The 16481-nt window shown below is 46.2% G+C and overlaps 1 protein-coding gene across 1 annotated transcript in view; it reads left to right on the top strand.

Annotated features, from left to right (window-relative positions):
• Positions 1–963: 963 nt before the first annotated feature.
• Positions 964–16481, top strand: part of ADGRF5 (adhesion G protein-coupled receptor F5) — a 56397-nt gene continuing 40879 nt past the window's right edge. The window contains exon 1 of the mRNA XM_082480761.1: positions 964–1138. The gene's annotated coding sequence lies outside the window, so the exon portion shown is untranslated. The remainder of the gene's footprint in view (positions 1139–16481) is intronic.

Below are 16481 nucleotides of genomic sequence, written 5' to 3' on the forward strand. Positions count from 1 at the left end.
GGATCAGATTAAACATTAGGAAGAAGTTTTTCACTTTGAGGGTGGTGAGGCACTGGCACAGGTTGCCCAGAGAGGTTGTTGAGGCCCCATCCCTGGAGGTGTTCAAGGCCAGGTTGGATGGGGCTTTGAGCAACCTGGTCTATTGGGAGGTGTCCCTGCCTATGGCAGGGGGGGTGGAACTCAATGATCTTCAAGATCCCTTCCAACCTAAACCATTCTATGATTGCATGATTCTATGCTTCTGGACGCATGAGCCTGACCAGATTTCTTCTGGACCTTGACAGAGAGCCCTTGTGCCACAGCGGCATTGCTGGGGTATTGCCAAACACGAGTTCTATGTGGAAAGGCTCTCCTGTATTAAATTGCAGAGTATCTCAGCACCTCTTAGCATGAAAGGCACCGTAGCTGAAAGTCTGAGAAGCACCTATGCAACTTAGGCTCCAGATCACTGTCTATAGTGACAACTGAGGCTTTAAGAACAGTTTATCCTAGGAAAAAAAAAGTAATTTTATTTACTTCCACAACCCTGATGACCAAAAAAGTGTTTTCCTCATCTTGAAACTGCACTCTGTGTGCACCCCCACCCAAGTGTCGTTTACATCCACTTCGCCCCCAACAGCAGGAAATCACTTAGAAAATATTTCCCAGGTTCCTTCCTGGTCAGAGGTCATCTCTGTGTTTCAGACCAGCAGGAATCACCGTGTTCCCTGACATAACAAACGGAGAAGGAAGATCTGCCCTGCCCATCCAGCATAGCGCTTTCAGGCTTGGGTTTTTTAGCTGCGACTCCACCCCATGCTGGTGGAGAAGGGATGGGTTCCCATTGGTCGCAGGAAAGGGAGGTCACGGGGTTTGCTTGATTAAATCACCACAAGCCAAAAGGTTCTCTCTCTCTTGCTTACTGACAACTGCTCACAGGCTGTTTCATTTGTTCCAAAAAGAAAAGCAAAACAAAAAAATAAACCCCCTGAGCCCAACAACCAACAGCACGCACGGAAAAGCAGGTGTGTCTCCAGCTCTTGGGACGGCAAAGGGCAGAGACTGGGGCAGGAGTTGACACCTGGATGGGAAGTTTCCTTCCCAGCACGGGAGGACAAGTTTGGAAGAGACTCTGACACGACCAGCACTTGTCCTAGAGGTACGGATGATGCACGTGAAATGTAGCATTGGTCTTGTGCAGTTTAACAGTTCGGGGTGGGTGAAGGTGGCTTGAAGGAATTTTCAAGACCAGGTTCTGATATTGCGGTGCAAGCTTTGCATGACCTGTAAACCCGCTGCAGGTTTCTACTGGGAAAACTGCGATCGGTGCACGTTTCATTTTTGTGGTGATTAGCTGGCAGTTTTCTATAGGATGCTTTTGGCTTTTCAGGGTATTAGTATTAAGCCATGTAAGCTTCTGACAAAGTGCTACTCTCTGTTAGCTTGGCTAGAGGCTGTGTCTAATCTACTTTAAACTCGGGGCTGCAGAGGTAGAGAGGGATGTGCACAGAAATACTGTGCTAATCTGGACTGTATTTATTACCTCCTAAGGCATGGTACATAGTTTCAGAAAAAAAAAAAAAAAAAAAAACCAAAAAAAAAAAACAGATCAACCACAATAGCATTTCAATTTTTTCACTTTGTTTTATGCTTGCAGCGGTTGGGATTTGCAATGCAGATAAAAGGCACGATATTTTTGTCAGGTGTATAAAATGACGGCGTTTGTTTCTTTTAATAGCAGTCTCTCGCATCCCCCTTCAGTTCCGTATTAGGTGACCCTTGCTGACAGGGGAGAGGGACTTGGGGCACCCATGGCCACAAGATAAGACACTGCTGTGTACTGTCCCTGAGTGTCACATTTATCTTGTTTCCATTCTTTTCTACCTGTGTTTTGAGCTGCCCGTTTTATGGTGTCGTGCTGGAGTGCTGTTGGCAGTGCTCGGTGCCGGGGGGGATGCAGGGATACTTTCTGATGCTTTCGCCTACATTGGATGTCTGTAAGCCAAAAGTCCAGCTCCATCCAAACATCTCTGGTGCAGCAGTACCCACTGGTACTGACTGGGACTCAGAAAAAATACAGCTGTGGTGTGACCTTGTACAACCCTGTTTCTCTCTCCCCATCAGTGGGAAAGTGATGCTCACCTACATGCACGAGGAAATTTCAGATTTAGGGGAGAAAGGTGTAATTGTTTGAATGCTGTAACTCGCGCTTCCAGTGATAGTTTTATGGGAGGCAATGAGCTTGTAACAGGCGAGGGAATGACAAGGGAAAGGATGTTGGGAATTTGGAAGCCTGAGGCTCTGTTTCTCCTTGCTCCATCACTTGGTGCTGCATGGAGAAAATGGCATTTCTCAACCCATAGGTCTTCCCCTCACCCAGAAAGTTCCTCATCTCTTTCTTTCACTTAATCTGTCTTGCTATGTCTGGCAACATTGCAGAATGAAGTGACACATAAGAAAAATTCAGGGCAAACCTTTAACATCTGCATAGCAGTGACACTTGACTGAATTCAGTAATGGCTCGGCCAGCTCAGCAGGAACCTGGTGTATTTGGCTTTTGTCATTATTTAACTTCCCTAGATTCCTCTGAGTTTGCCTCCGGTGATCCAGGTTTAAAAAACAAACAAACAGAACATGCGTAGGCTTGGGGAAGATATCTTTGTCCTAATCTCCTTGATTATTTTTATTTTTTTAACACCTCTTAGACAGGCTTAATAAAGCAGTTTTCCGAAGTCTGAATTGGAGACGTGGGAAATTCCTCAAACTAGGCAGAGCTTCCTCTCATTGTTAAAACACAAAAGACCAGCGCAGCCTTTACTAGAGTTCCTTTTTTAACCCATTCACCTTGATCAAGAAAGCCTCCCTGCTGCTGCCACCGTTCATGGCTGTGATTCACGGTTTGCCAGAAGAAACAAGGGCTTACATTCGGCAAGCATGGATGTGAATTGCATCATCCATCAGGGCATCGTTAGTTGGGGCTATATTTGCACATTACAAAGCAAATCTACTTGCACTCGAAACTGAAATGATTTGCTGACGGAATTAATCATGCAATCATAGAACGGTTTAGGTTGGAAGGGACCTTGAAGATCATTGGATTCCAACCCCCCTGCCATGGGCAGGGACACCTCCCACTAGACCAGGTTGCTCAAAGCCCCATCCAACATGGCCTTGAACACCTCCAGGGATGGGGCATCCACAGCTTCTCTGGGCCTTCCTAGCCTGGTGTAAGAATCATGGCTTTTAAATACTAAGTGGGATAAACATACAATAAACCCAAACTCCTTTCAGAAGACCATTTTCCAGTTTTCCATGAAACAGTTTCTTAGGATTGTCATCTCAAAGAGGGGTCCAACTGCGATTTGTGAGCTGAGTCACTGTAGCTGCATGGTTATGCAGAGTTTTTTTCTCAAATGGTCTTGTGTGCTGCTCAGCATGCCTACGGGCAGTTACCACCCATCAGCTAATGTGATCCAGTCCCTGCTGTGTGTGGTAAGGAAGCAGCAGCTTGTCCCCCTTATCTGCACTCGGCAGCATCCTGCATGAGGACCGAGCCAGCACGGGGTGAGGGCAGAAACTGGGGGGCTGTGATGGTGGCCCTGCAGCGGGCTTGTATTAGGTGTGTGAGTGAGACGGAAGGCACAAGGTGGGTGTGGAGGACCAGGGAGCATGGGAAAGAACTGGGAAAGATGATTTGCAATGGCTTGTTTCTCTCTGATGGAGGAAGGATCCGCTGCACGTTTTCTGCAGGAAAAAGCAGTTCCTGCAGAGCAGCTAACTCACTGTGGCAGGTTGTCTAGTAATTACAGTACTATATTTGCATGTTATAATGCTGCACCAGTGGACTTTGTTATGGAATTTTTGACCATGTTTGCAGCCTATTCTAAGGGCTTTTATGCTTCCGGTGGTGGCCTGTAAGGGAGGTTTCGCTCTCACAACCATCCTATGACTTGGCATGGATGTTGTAACCTTAATCCATCATTTTTGCACCCAGCCCCTATCTTCCTTCCAAACTGCAGTTTATCCCTGTAGAAGCCTGTAATGATTCTGCCCCAACGCCCTCCCCCTCTCCATCATAACTCCCATCTGAGAGAGCCAAACAAGATGGTGTACTGGGTATAGCTGGGATGGAATTAACTCTCTTTATAACAGCCCATAAGGTGCTGTGTTTTGGATTTGTGGCTAAAACAGTGTTGATAACACACCAACGTTTTGGCCGTTGCTGAGCAGTGCTTGCACAAACATGAAGGCTTTCTCTATTTCCCACTCTGCCTCTCTAGTGTGTAGGCTGGGGGCCGGGAGGGGTTACAGCTGGGAAAGCTGACCGGAGTTCACAAAAGGGATATTTCAAACACTTTAGCGTCACGTTCAGCATTAAAAAACAGGGACAGGGGGCAGGGTTGTCTTCCAAGGTGGCCATTGCTTTGGGGACTTGCTGGACATTGGTCTGCCTGTGGGACGTAGTGCGTGACTGCCTCCACATCACTTCTTTCTTCTTTCCTCTTTCCTTATTAACCTGTACTTATCTCAACCCACTAGTTTTCACACTTTTACTCTTCCTATTCTCTCACCTGTCCCACTGGTGGGTGGGGAATAAGTGAGTGGCTGTGTGGGAGCTTAGCTTCAGGCCAAGGTCAACCCACCACTACAGGATATCTAGTGCATCTTTTAGCCACCTTCTAATGGATCACTTTTGAATAAGAAGGGTTTTCACAGCCCAGTGAAAAAAAAAAACCAAACCATTACCTCCCCTATGTCATCTCAATCAGCTGATTTACACAAAGTCATATTTGTTTTAGGAAGAAGTCAAAGGTCACCTAAAATTGACCACTCCGGGCATTGAAATTCTTCCTTCTGGCTGAAAGGGGAGCTGTGTCTATTTTGCCTTCTAGGTATTTCCACAGCTCTCGCTTTATCAGGCTGTTAGGGTGAGCACCTATGGGTTATTCCTGCCCCAGGTTCTCTCTAAACACCCTGTGAAGCAGAGACATCTAATACCATTTTTGGCAGCAGAACACAGAAGCACAGAGATAGCGAGTGTCTGCTTATGTGGTTGGCTGCTGTCGATCCAGGCTCTGCTTAAACCCACCTCAACAGGAGAGAAAATGCTGTGGCAGGCCAGGTTTGAGGATGCCTGTGAGTAGCAGAGCTGTATGTATTCCCCATTTAAATTTTAATACGAAACATTAATTTCCAAATGCCTTCCCCAAAACCATAATAGAGCTGTGATCTAGTATGTAATTTACTGTCCTCGGAAATTCCTCAAAACAGCAGAGCTTCCCCCAATTGTTCACGCACAGAGGAAAAGCTCTACTAGAGTTCCTGCTTCGGCTCGCTCCTGTGACCACAGGCTTGCCCCTCGACAACCATCAGGTGGAGTGTGTAAAACCCATCTTCATTCCAAAGCTGTCCCTACGTGCCTTATGACAGGCTGTTCGCAGCATGCCCCTTGCTCCTGAAACTGTTTTACTCTTCCTTCTTGAGGGAAAAATTCTTTAAATTACTGCATGGGTGTCCCTAAAATACGGGTTACGGGTCAATCGATGGTATGGCTGAGATCCCGGATGAGCCTGTGCATGCCTCAAGTGTCTCCGGCTGTAAAACAGGACTGATGGCACTTCCTTCCTTCCTCTCACTATCCGTCCTGTTTCAAGCCTACGGCTTAAAAAGTCCAATTGCTGTGAATAACCACTGGCCCTTATTTCAGTAAGGACACGCCCTGTCCAACCTGGCCTCGAACACCTCCAGGGATGAGGCATCCACAACTTCTCTGGGCTACCTGTGCCAGTGCCTCACCACCCTCAGAGTAAAACATTTATTCCTGGTTTCTACTCAAAGTCTCCCCTCTTTCAGTTTAGAATCATTACCCCTCATCCTATCACTACACTCTCTGATAAAGAGTCCCTCCCCAGCTTTCCTGTAGGCCCTCATTAAGTACTGGAAGGGGCTATAAGGTCTCCCCCGAGCCTTCTCCTTCTCCAGGCTGAACAACCCCAACTCTCTCAGCCTGTCCTTATGGGGGAAGTGTTCTGTGCTATTAATGAAAATCTGTCTCAAAAGCTGCCTGCTCTTTTCCTAATTGCCTTATTTCTGGACAGCCTTGCAGGGGTGACTCCAGCACTGTTTCAGCATCATAGTACCAAACTCGGCGAAGACTTAATCCATCTGACAGCACTTAAAGAAGGCTTCCCCTATGCCTAATGTAGGTGCAGATGCTTTTGAGGGTGTTGAAGCAGAGGAGATTCCTACTGAAGTAAAACTTAGATTGCAGTGAGCGGAGAGAAACACAAGTGCCTCTGAATATTTGCCAGAGAAGAGGTGGCACCAAAGTTAAGCACCAGCCTCATCCCATTAAGGGATGCAGAGGTGCTGAAGAATGTTCCTGATCTTGAAATGTGCATTTTACCTTAGGCCGTGCTAGGATTAGGAGAAACACGTGCAACAGCAACAGTGCAGCATGAGAGGCGGGAGTTGTTCCCTAACCCTGAGGCCATCCGTCAGGGCACAACTCACCTCCAGGTGCCTGAACTCTCCTTTTCCCTACAAAACAAGGCAGCCTAGGCTGTGCTGCTGACTGTTCTTTGAATCATTTCTGTGAATTTGGCATTGGCATTGGCTGAGACAGGGATCAAGCTAACTATTGACTAGGTCTTCTGGAAAAAACAGGGCAGAAAGAGACCTCAACAGGTCATCTATTCTGGCCCTACATCTTGTGGCAGGTGTTTGTTTAAGCTCCCTGAAGGCACCCTGTGGCCTGAGAAATACCACTCCTCTACCCAGCTTGGTGTTGGATCTCATGAGCAAAACTGCCATCAGGTGCAAGTTGTCTTTGCGTTGCCAAGCTTTTAATGCCATGTGAGCCCACTATGCACCATAGGGGTTCAAAACACTGGAACTAAATCTGAAGTGTGATGTTACTTTGAACCAGGCCAAGCATCTATCTGAAGTCTAATATTCCTTAAAGTCTTCTGAACATTAGTAAAACAAACTAGTCCCATCTGTGTTGATGATATTCTCTCTTGGTCTCACACCCCATGCCAATGATAAAGATGCAAGAGCTGTGATGATTTTGAAAACATTACAGACAAGTGTAGCCTTCAAAGAAGTTAAACACTATCACTAGTTAACATTTTTGAGTTATCCTGTGCGCTGGAAGACAAACCAGTAGAAAAATAGTAAGGCTGGAAGTGAGCTTAGTGGAACAAAATATAAACAAATATTTCTTCTCTCTGGCTTGATCATTACAGAAAGGAATTAGGAGATACGGACAACAGAGACCTACCTTCACTGATCTAGGGGATTTCCCTCCATTTATATGATTCTTTATGCAAAAGGTGGATGCTATTTTGTACTTCTAAATTTTTCTTGCTAGGTGTGACAGGCCAGGCCCTCAGGCAGGAAACTCCTGCTGTCCAGAGTGGGATCATACGAACTCCAAATGGCTGACACCTACACAACTTGCAGTAGCTTCCTATACAGCCAGCTGCAATTGCAGCAATAACAGGAAAAAAATCAAGAGGTTAATAAAATGAAACGAGCAGGAAGCGTGCAGTCATCAGACTTTCTAGTACTTCAGTCTATAGAAGTAACCCGTGGCTGGCCTGACTTAGGGACCTAATCCAAAACTCATTGAAGCCCATGGAAATTCCACTTCAACGGATGTTGTTAGACCTCGCTTTTCACTATATCAATATGGGAGTACATGGAGAGTTCCACCTTCCCTGTACTCACACAGTGCAGAGCTCCAAATCTCTCTCTTCGTTACTGCCAGGTGTGAGATAGGCCTGCCATTAATGACTGCAGATGCTCCAAAAAGGATGAGGAGAAGAAGGGAAAGTTCATAGCTACATCCCTTCTCCCATTCCCGCCATCAGAGGGGAGCAAATGTATGCTGGGGTGTGCTTTTGCGCAGCCTTTCAAAACATAAGGTACTCAGCTACGTGCGAAGAGTTGGAATAGCAGAGTGGAACTCATTGTTTTGTGTTTTCTTTTTTGTTTTTTTTTTTTCTTTGTTCCGTCTAAAAAACTCAAATGCAAAGGTCAAGTAGGAGCCTTTAGACGGAATTGTGAAAAACCTCCTAAGCAGAAGGGAGGAAGAAATGCCAGGAAGAGGGCAAGAATTGGTCAGAGCTTTCTTTTTCCAAGGATTTAAATGCCTTTTTCACTTCAGTTTCAGCTACTACTATTTTCAGCCTGGCTTATTAATGTGGCATGGAGAGCATTCATCCCTTCACTTGCGAGTGCCATGGCATCCGTTTGCACGCAACTAACTCACAAAAAGCAAAAATTGCCCTCCCGAAGCCTAAACCTCTGCTCCAGTCCTGCAGATCCCTCAGCACAGCAGCTAGCTCAGCCCCCTGCGCCATGCTAGGCTCAAAGCTGGAGTAACACAGTTCCTCAGACATCACCGAGAAAGTATCTCACAGCCTGTTTGTTGCCTGTTTGAATCCTTATCATCAAGCAGTTCGATTTGGAGTCCTTGACTAATTTGTGTTTATTTTATTTTTGTTCGCATTGAGATGTGTTATCTAAGGTCAGTGCAACTTCCCCTGCCCCCCCTTTCCCTTTTAGCCAACTCTCCCATGAAATATTGTTGTGCCTGGGTGTGTGTTTCTTAAAGTCATTGTGTGTTTTATGTCTGAAACAAACACTGTCTGATCATCCAACTTATTACGCACTACCCAAAGGTCATGTTTTATGCACAGAAGAGAAAGCTCTTCTGTTGTTTCTGAGGAAGAACTAACTGGACGGTCACTGAAAACAAGGGCTTTCGCCCCAGAGATCGAGCGTCTGAAAAAATGCTCAGTGGCTGTTTGAAAAGGATAAAACAGGGCTCAGCTGCTATAAGCTCCACAGGCAGCCACGGAGCTAAACTGTCCTGTGCCAGCCACCTATCTGCTCCCTTCACACCTTCTAATATTTAGCAGCTCCTGGTTCCTCTCTCCATGTGTCCTTCACCTCCACACACACCTCATGGCACCATATGCCTTTCATCCAAATGCCTAAAGGCAGGCAGAGCTATTTAAGCCACAGGAAAATGCTGGCATGGGGACAACTGAGCTTAATTAAGTTCAAAAAAAGATACGGCCCGATTGGAAAGATGCAGAGCAGAACAAGTGTCAAAGAGGCGGGATGACTGCTGTGCTAGAATGACATAGGACTCTTCAGCCTAGACAGCTGACAGGGAATGTAAAAGTGATGTATGCTGCTATGTGGCCATGGAGAAAATACACCATCCAATTTGATAATTAAGGACCAAAACAGACCCTAATGAGTGGCAGATTCAAAGCAAGCAAAGGAGATATAGGCCTCCTTGCTCCTGGATGTTGTGTATGTTTAACGCTTTCCTAAGTTTTGTTGTAGTTTTCTCTGATTACCAGCAGTGGAAAGAACATTCTGAAGATGTGCTGCTACAGGCTTGCTTTGCTTTTGTGAAACTCTTCCCTCGGGCCTCTGCTGTAGCCCATGTTGGACAAAAAGCAACTGGGCTGGAGGATCCTTGGATCCAACCAAGTGCAAATCTGCTTATGGCATTGAGCAACCACCACCCATTAGAAAGGTTGGACAATGGTCTCTCAGTGTGAACAAAGGAGAAAAAATGCACAATTAACTGCTTTTGCAATGAGACTTGACAAATCTCCTAAAGCAGAATGTAGGAGGCTGTCCACACGGGGTGGTCATAGTCTCAGTTGCCCCGGACGTGTCTTACAGCCCTAGGAGAGGGCCAAGAGCTGAGGGTGAGGACTAATATTCACCTTGCAAAGAACTGTGCTGGTTGAAGACGTTGCACCTGCAGAGTTGTTTGTTATCCTCTTCCCACTGATGTCAAAGGTGTGTTCATCTCTACTTCTGCACAAGAGAGGCCACATTCCCAGACACAGCATATAGAAAACTCAGTAGGAATAAAATACCTCTACATGGAGTGGCTATGTGAGGACGGACAACTCTGTATTTTAACAAATAAATGCTTGTTTCAACTTACACTTCTGCATTCATAATCCCTCACCAAAGAAGCCACTCCAGGTTGGGTGCTTCATTATTTCCCCCAATCAGTTATTTATAGTCATTGACATGATGCCCCGTGCCTTTCCTTTTCCAGGCTAAATGGTCCTAGCTCTGTCAGCCTCTCGTGGTATAACAGATGCTCCAGACCCTTAATCATCTTTATGGCCCTTTGCTGGACTCATTCCAGTATGTCTGTGTCTCTCTCATACTGGGGAGCCTGGGAACTGGACACTGTGTTTCAGACGCACCCAGAACCAGGAAATCTTCTCATCATTAACTTGGTATCAAATGAGAAATGTTGTCCCAAAGACTCTAGAAAGAAGAAATGCCTGGGCAGGTTAAGAGAGGTTACCGAACGTGTCTGCCTGTAAGAGAGAAGAAAGAGGAAATCTGGGAGTCAGACAGAAGGATAGGTGGAATAAGCCAGGTCCCGCTGAGTCAACAGAGATTACCTGAGCTGGGGAAACCAAGTCACAGGGCTGTGAGAGTCTTTAGAAGTAGTCTCGCCACCAGGCATGAGCTACCAAACCCTGCTGCAAGGGATAATACAGCATATCATCAATATATTACTTCTGGCTCTGGTACAACCCAGGCATCTCTGCATGATGCTACGCTGGAAAGGCCAGAGAAACCATGAGCTTTGTGGGCACCATCTCCTTGCCAAAGATGGAGGTATGTACTCTGAAGAAAAGTTAGTTCTCAGCAGGTCTTTCCTATCCCAACACAGTGAAATGCCTGTAAGTGCTGGTGAACTTTGTTACCTAGCACCATGAGAGAGGCAGGCCAGAGGTCTAGTGTTAGTATGGTGACTTCCCAAACAGGTCAACGGTACAGCTAGCCAGCAACCGGGACAGTGCTAATGTCTTGTCAAATGTGGCAGACACTTTCACACTTTCCTCCTTCTCTAAGTTAATGCTTAGCCAATAACTGTTGCAGTTAATGCTTATTCATGTCAGAATACCGTCACTGATCCAGCAGATTGCTGTTCTCCACTGATAAGCAGTATGTCCAACTGTGAACTGTTGTGGGAGGGGGAGGATGACATACTGTCCAGACTATGTTGAAGTGCTCCTGGAAAGTTCTGTCGGTTGCACTCAGAGCATTAGAACTGCTTGAAGGATGTGATAATTTGGCCATACAGCTGGGCAGTATTTTCTGTGCTCTCAATTATCTGGCTGAGTGGTTCCCATTCCAGCTACTGCCCCTTGCAAACATTAGGCTTGCAGAGTTATTTTTGCAGGAAGTCCTGCTTGGTCATGGTATGATTTCTGCCTGATCTGAAGATAGCTGGGACTAAATTATTTTAATTTTCCATGTAGACTATTTGAGTATGTAAAAAGGTCATCACCAGTTCATGGAAAGGCTTACAGAGGAATAGAGCAACTTAAAGTCATAGGTCAAGAAGAAAATGTATATGCTTTGTAAACAAGGATGGAAAATGTGAATTGATGTAGAAGAAGGTTTGAACCAGAGCCCTTCTCTGGAAATATCATTTCAGGAAGACCTTTGACAAGGCTGTAGATAGAGTTCAGCTCCTCTGTGCTTAAACCAGTGGGAATGTTGTGCTGGAGTGGTCCAGAAAGGAATGCTGGAACTTGTCTGAGGCGGGTACAGCAGAGTCCAAACACAGCTCTGAGTACGCAGATTGGTAGTCTTGCATGTCTTCTCTGAAGCTCTTTGAACTCATTCATTGCACAGAAACTGAAGCAGTGTAGAGAAACAGAAAGAGGTAATTGGAGGACGTCAATAAACAATCTACCTGGCGCCCCATTGACACAAACTCACATAGAGGCAGAGTCAAGGGCACTCTTCCATCTCAGCGATTTTATTGTCTGTTCTTAAAAACCTCCACTGAAGGGAACTTTGCAGCTGCCCTGAGTAGCCTAATTCAGGGCTTCTAAGCTTTGCAGTTATGCATTTTCCATAGTCACCAACATATTTATCTTTGCTTCAGGTTGTGTGATTTCACATCATCCTTCACATCATCACAGCTGTCTCTGTGAACATTTATGTCAGTCCTTTACCAAGTGAAAGACTGTTATTGTGTCCTTACCTGATTCTTGTCCTATCTAAACTGAACAACCATCAACCTGTTCACAAGGTCATGCTCAGCTCATGTCTTAGCATTCACGTTGCTCTCCTTTGGATGCTCTCCAGTACAGCGACATCCGGACACAGCACTCCAGCCAAGGCATCAACAGCATCAAGTAGAGCACTTTTGTAACATTCCAGGTCTGAAATTAAAAATCCATGTTAATAAACTTCGGAATGAGATCAGCCTTATTTTCAACATCGTCATGCTGAGTGGATTTAGGTAACATTTTGTTAGGACTCCCTGCAGGTTCTTTTCTGCAATACAGAGGTGGGCAAATCTATATAACGTCATGCGAGATAGATAATAAATGAAGCCCCAGGCATTGCCAGATTCACTTCAAAACCTTTTATCTCAAAGTAATCTGCCTATTAGTTCCTGTATGTTTGGGGTTCACTCTGTCCTTCCATTTCTAAAACACATGTCTCTGAGAGGCTGGCCATGCAAAATTTAGTCTCAAAAATAGTAAGAACAGCAAGTGGTGTAAGAACCTGCAGTGTTGCATCCAGCTCCTGAGAGGTTTTGCCATCTTTTTCTGAGTTTGGGATACACGTGGCAATGGGATTTGATTACACAAATTGCTGAGGTTAGATTCTAGAGATGAGACTGAAGTGTTGACATCCAGGACTGGAATGAAGATGGGTGAGTCAAGAGGGCTGTACCTTGTTAACATCATTTCTAAGTTGTTTCCACATTTACATTTGCTGTGAACAGTGTCTCTCAGGTTGCCCTATGTGGGAACATTACCCTGGTCTGTTTTGTTCATGCCAGATGAAATGTGTTCACAGGCTTTTGTAACGGCACATTTCCAATGAGTTACAGGATCAGCGTAGCTCTTGCCTTGTTTTGGATGAGTGCTCCTCGTTCAGAGCAGATATCCTCTAACACACCGTTTGCTGGTGTTCTTGAGCCTGTGATGGCTCTCTAAGTGCAGTCTCAAATGTTTAAACTAAAAGTGTTCTGGGGTTGAAACTTTATTATCCAGGAAGTTCACAGTTTCTGGTGACATGACAGTACATGACGAATGCATACAGGAAAAAACAGCAGAATGATCAGGACATCCCCCTGTGCTCACATACCAAGTTGATGACATACCTAATGCTCTGACATTGTGCAATTTTCATGTTCTCCTGAAAAATGAACCAAGATTTCTCATACTTTTAGGCTACAGGTTGATGATACAGTGTCTTAGGCAGAAACCCGCTTTTAAGGAACCCTCTCACCTTGCTGACATTCTCTCCCATTCCCCCACCTCAAGGTGAACAGAGTGCTCTTGTCTAAGGAGGTTGGCCAAGCAGTCCTGCTTTAGCTGCCAGAGCTTCATTCTGCTGAACATGGTACTCCTGAAATCTCATGGAGATCCTTTGTGCCATTTTTAAATACTTCTGTAGGCAGTGGACTGAGCAAGTCACCTCTCTGGTTTAACCTCTCTGCTACTGAAATCCTTCATGCAATCCAGGAAGCAGTTTTCTGTAAGTTTACCGTATGTTCCGAGAAATTCTTTGAACTGTTTGATCTGATCAGATTCAGATATTTGTCCAGCCATGTTCTACAGCCTGTGATTCACTCACCAATTTGACTGCTTTTGGTGCCATTGGTTAAAATTTTTGAAAAGCTATAGCAACAACAAAAAAAAGGAGGGGGGTGGGGTGGGGTGGAAGAGGTTTGAAATCAGATCAGTTTTCCAGCCATGGGCTGGCAATGTGAAAGGTGTGGATCCACCACAGGTAACTCAGTCTAAGCCAAGGCTGCCCGCCCTCCTCTTCACCCCATCCTCTGCGTTGGCACTGCTGCGTGTCTCAACCTGCAAGGAGACAGCCAAGGGAGCAACACTGCGTGAAAACAACGCAAGTGTTTCTGTAGGGATAGACTGTGGATTCATGCTGATCTGCTTGCCAGAGCAGAAAAGAAGAGGTCCTCCTTCTCCTTACTCTCCTGCCTGTCCTGCCCAGCTCTGGTCCTTCCCTCTTCCCTGCTTGGGGCCACAAATCTGCTCCTCTCCTTGCTCTGGCCCTGGCACTCACTGGGCTCTTCTCTGCACTGATTAAACTCGCTCAGATGAAAGCAAGCTAGATGCCTTGTTGCTGGTTTAGTTTTCTGCAGGGACAGTGAGTTAAATTGGCTCAGAGAGGGGTCTGGAAAGCACCAGCACAAGGCCAGCAGTGAAACCTGACTGCAGAGAGAGAGGTGGTTGCATTTAGCGCTGTAGATGTAGCCTCAGTTTTCTGCTTGTTCAGATTCCTGAACCAGCTTGGGTGGGCAATAAACCAGACCGATGCCACTGCAACAGTGGGGATAAGATCGAAGGGCAACGAGGGCCTCAATCATGCCAATTAATCACATTGAAACTGCTTCAGAACGACAGGCTGAGGGCTGACTCACCTCGTCGTGGGGAGCAGGGGGTGGCCAGGTTTGCCGAAGAGGGAGTAGGAGTCGGCTGTATTGCTGCCAAGGACACTGCCCCCTCAAGTTGGATCATGGAAGAGACGTTTACAGTCACATACTGCGATATCCTCAGTATCCTTAGTAAATGCTGGCACCTGCAAAGGCTGCAGGGCAAACTTGTGAAACACACGTTTTGCTTTCCATGACTCAGACCCAGCAAGAGGCAAAATGCTGTGACGTGTCTTGGGGCTGTTTGTTAGAAATGGAGCAACCAGCACACGCACCACAGACGGTTGATAGAGGATTGAAGACCTGGTCCAAGCTCACTGTGACACACTGTGACTGCTACTACTCTAGACCAAGGGCACAACCTAAGCTATGCCCAATGCTGCCGTGGCAGCCATCCCTCCTCTTCCTCCCAAAACAGCCAATGTCAACTGGCAACATGGCCCTATTGTAGCTGTTGGACCAGCCCCAACATCACAGCCCCTTAATTTGAGAAGTAGTGTCTAAGTGGGAAAAGCATGTCACTATATCAGGCACCTTATTGACTTTTTTGCTTCCGTTTTCCTTCTGCGGTGTGACAATGAGTGACATTTACAGCTTGGCTCAGTTTTCTACCTTGGAGATGTGTACCCTTTTGGGACGCCCTCGTGTGTCCCACCTGGCCTTCAGCTCCTGCACAGTGGCCATGGAGATCCTGAGGCACATCTGCCTACCCCATGAGGCTATCGCCTCCCCATGAACTTTTTATGAGAAGCCAGGATCTCCACAGGGACCATTTCCAGTCTTTGAGGGACCAGGAGCTCTTTCCATAGACCTGTCTGCTGAATTAATGACTGTTTAAAAAATCCCCCACAACATCAGTTTAATCCCAGGCTTTTCCACAGAAATTGCACGAGCCCAGTGAGTCACTGCCTCACAGACATTGCTGTGGAAACAAACTCCATTGATAAACTGGCTGTGGTTGAACACTATAGAGACAAAGGCCCCAGTGTTATCTGGACAGATGTCCTCTGTTTGTGCAGTGGGTTCCTGGCTCCAGATTTTGTTCAAAGTAGAAACATACATAAAACATCAGAGTTTCCCCTGGTTTCTGGGAATTTCCTGCTCTTCCCCACCTTCCACCGTGGCCATCAGAGCCACAGGTCTGCATCTCTGTGCAGCTTCTCCGAGGGCACCATCGCCAGCTCCAGCCCACAGCGAGCATGCTGCCAGCTCAGGTGGAAAAACTTCAGGGTTTTTCTCCCCTGTTATCTAAATCAAAGCCCATAAACATTTTGCCATAGCTTCAAAACATGATTTTACTGGTTTCAGTCCTCAACACCCTCTTTTGTTAGAACAAAGCAGGTGAGTAACAGCAGCGGAACAAGTTAGTCCACTTGATAAAGTAATCTGCAGATAAGACGCTGAAGGACTTGGATCAGTGCAGGGGGAAATGACCAGTACTACCTGATGAATGGTATCAGGAAATATCTCCTCGTGAAATGCTTTGTGGGTTTTCTGCAGTGGCATCTCTGGTCAGCCTCACACTTGAAAATTGAGTGCAGGCTCTAGAGGCAACCTGTTTTCTGGGCAGTTATAACATGTTCAGTTAATTATACAAGTTCTCACGTCTTGGTTTCCCTTTGAGAGAGCAGCCTGGGCTGTAGTAGAAAGCAGAGGATGTTTAAGATGGATCTAATTAGAAGATCACAGAATCACGGAGTTTCAGAGTTGGAAGGGACCTCTAGAGACCATCTAGTCCCACTCCCCCGCTAAAGCAGGATTGCCCAGAGCACATCACTCAGGGCTGCATCCAGGCGGGTCTTGAAAATCTCCAGAGAAGGGGACTCCACAACCTCCCTGGGCAGCCTGTGCCAGTGCTCTGTCACCCTCACCATAAAGAAGTGTTTCCGTGTATTTGAACGGAACTTCCTATGTTCTAACTTGTGCCCATTGCCCCTCGTCCTGTCACTGGGAACCACTGAAAAGAGCCTGGCTCCATCCTCCTTCAGCCCACCCTTTAGATACTTGTACG

Source organism: Vanellus vanellus, assembly GCF_965231255.1.
Source record: "Vanellus vanellus genome assembly, chromosome: 3".
NCBI classification, from domain to species: domain Eukaryota; kingdom Metazoa; phylum Chordata; class Aves; order Charadriiformes; family Charadriidae; genus Vanellus; species Vanellus vanellus.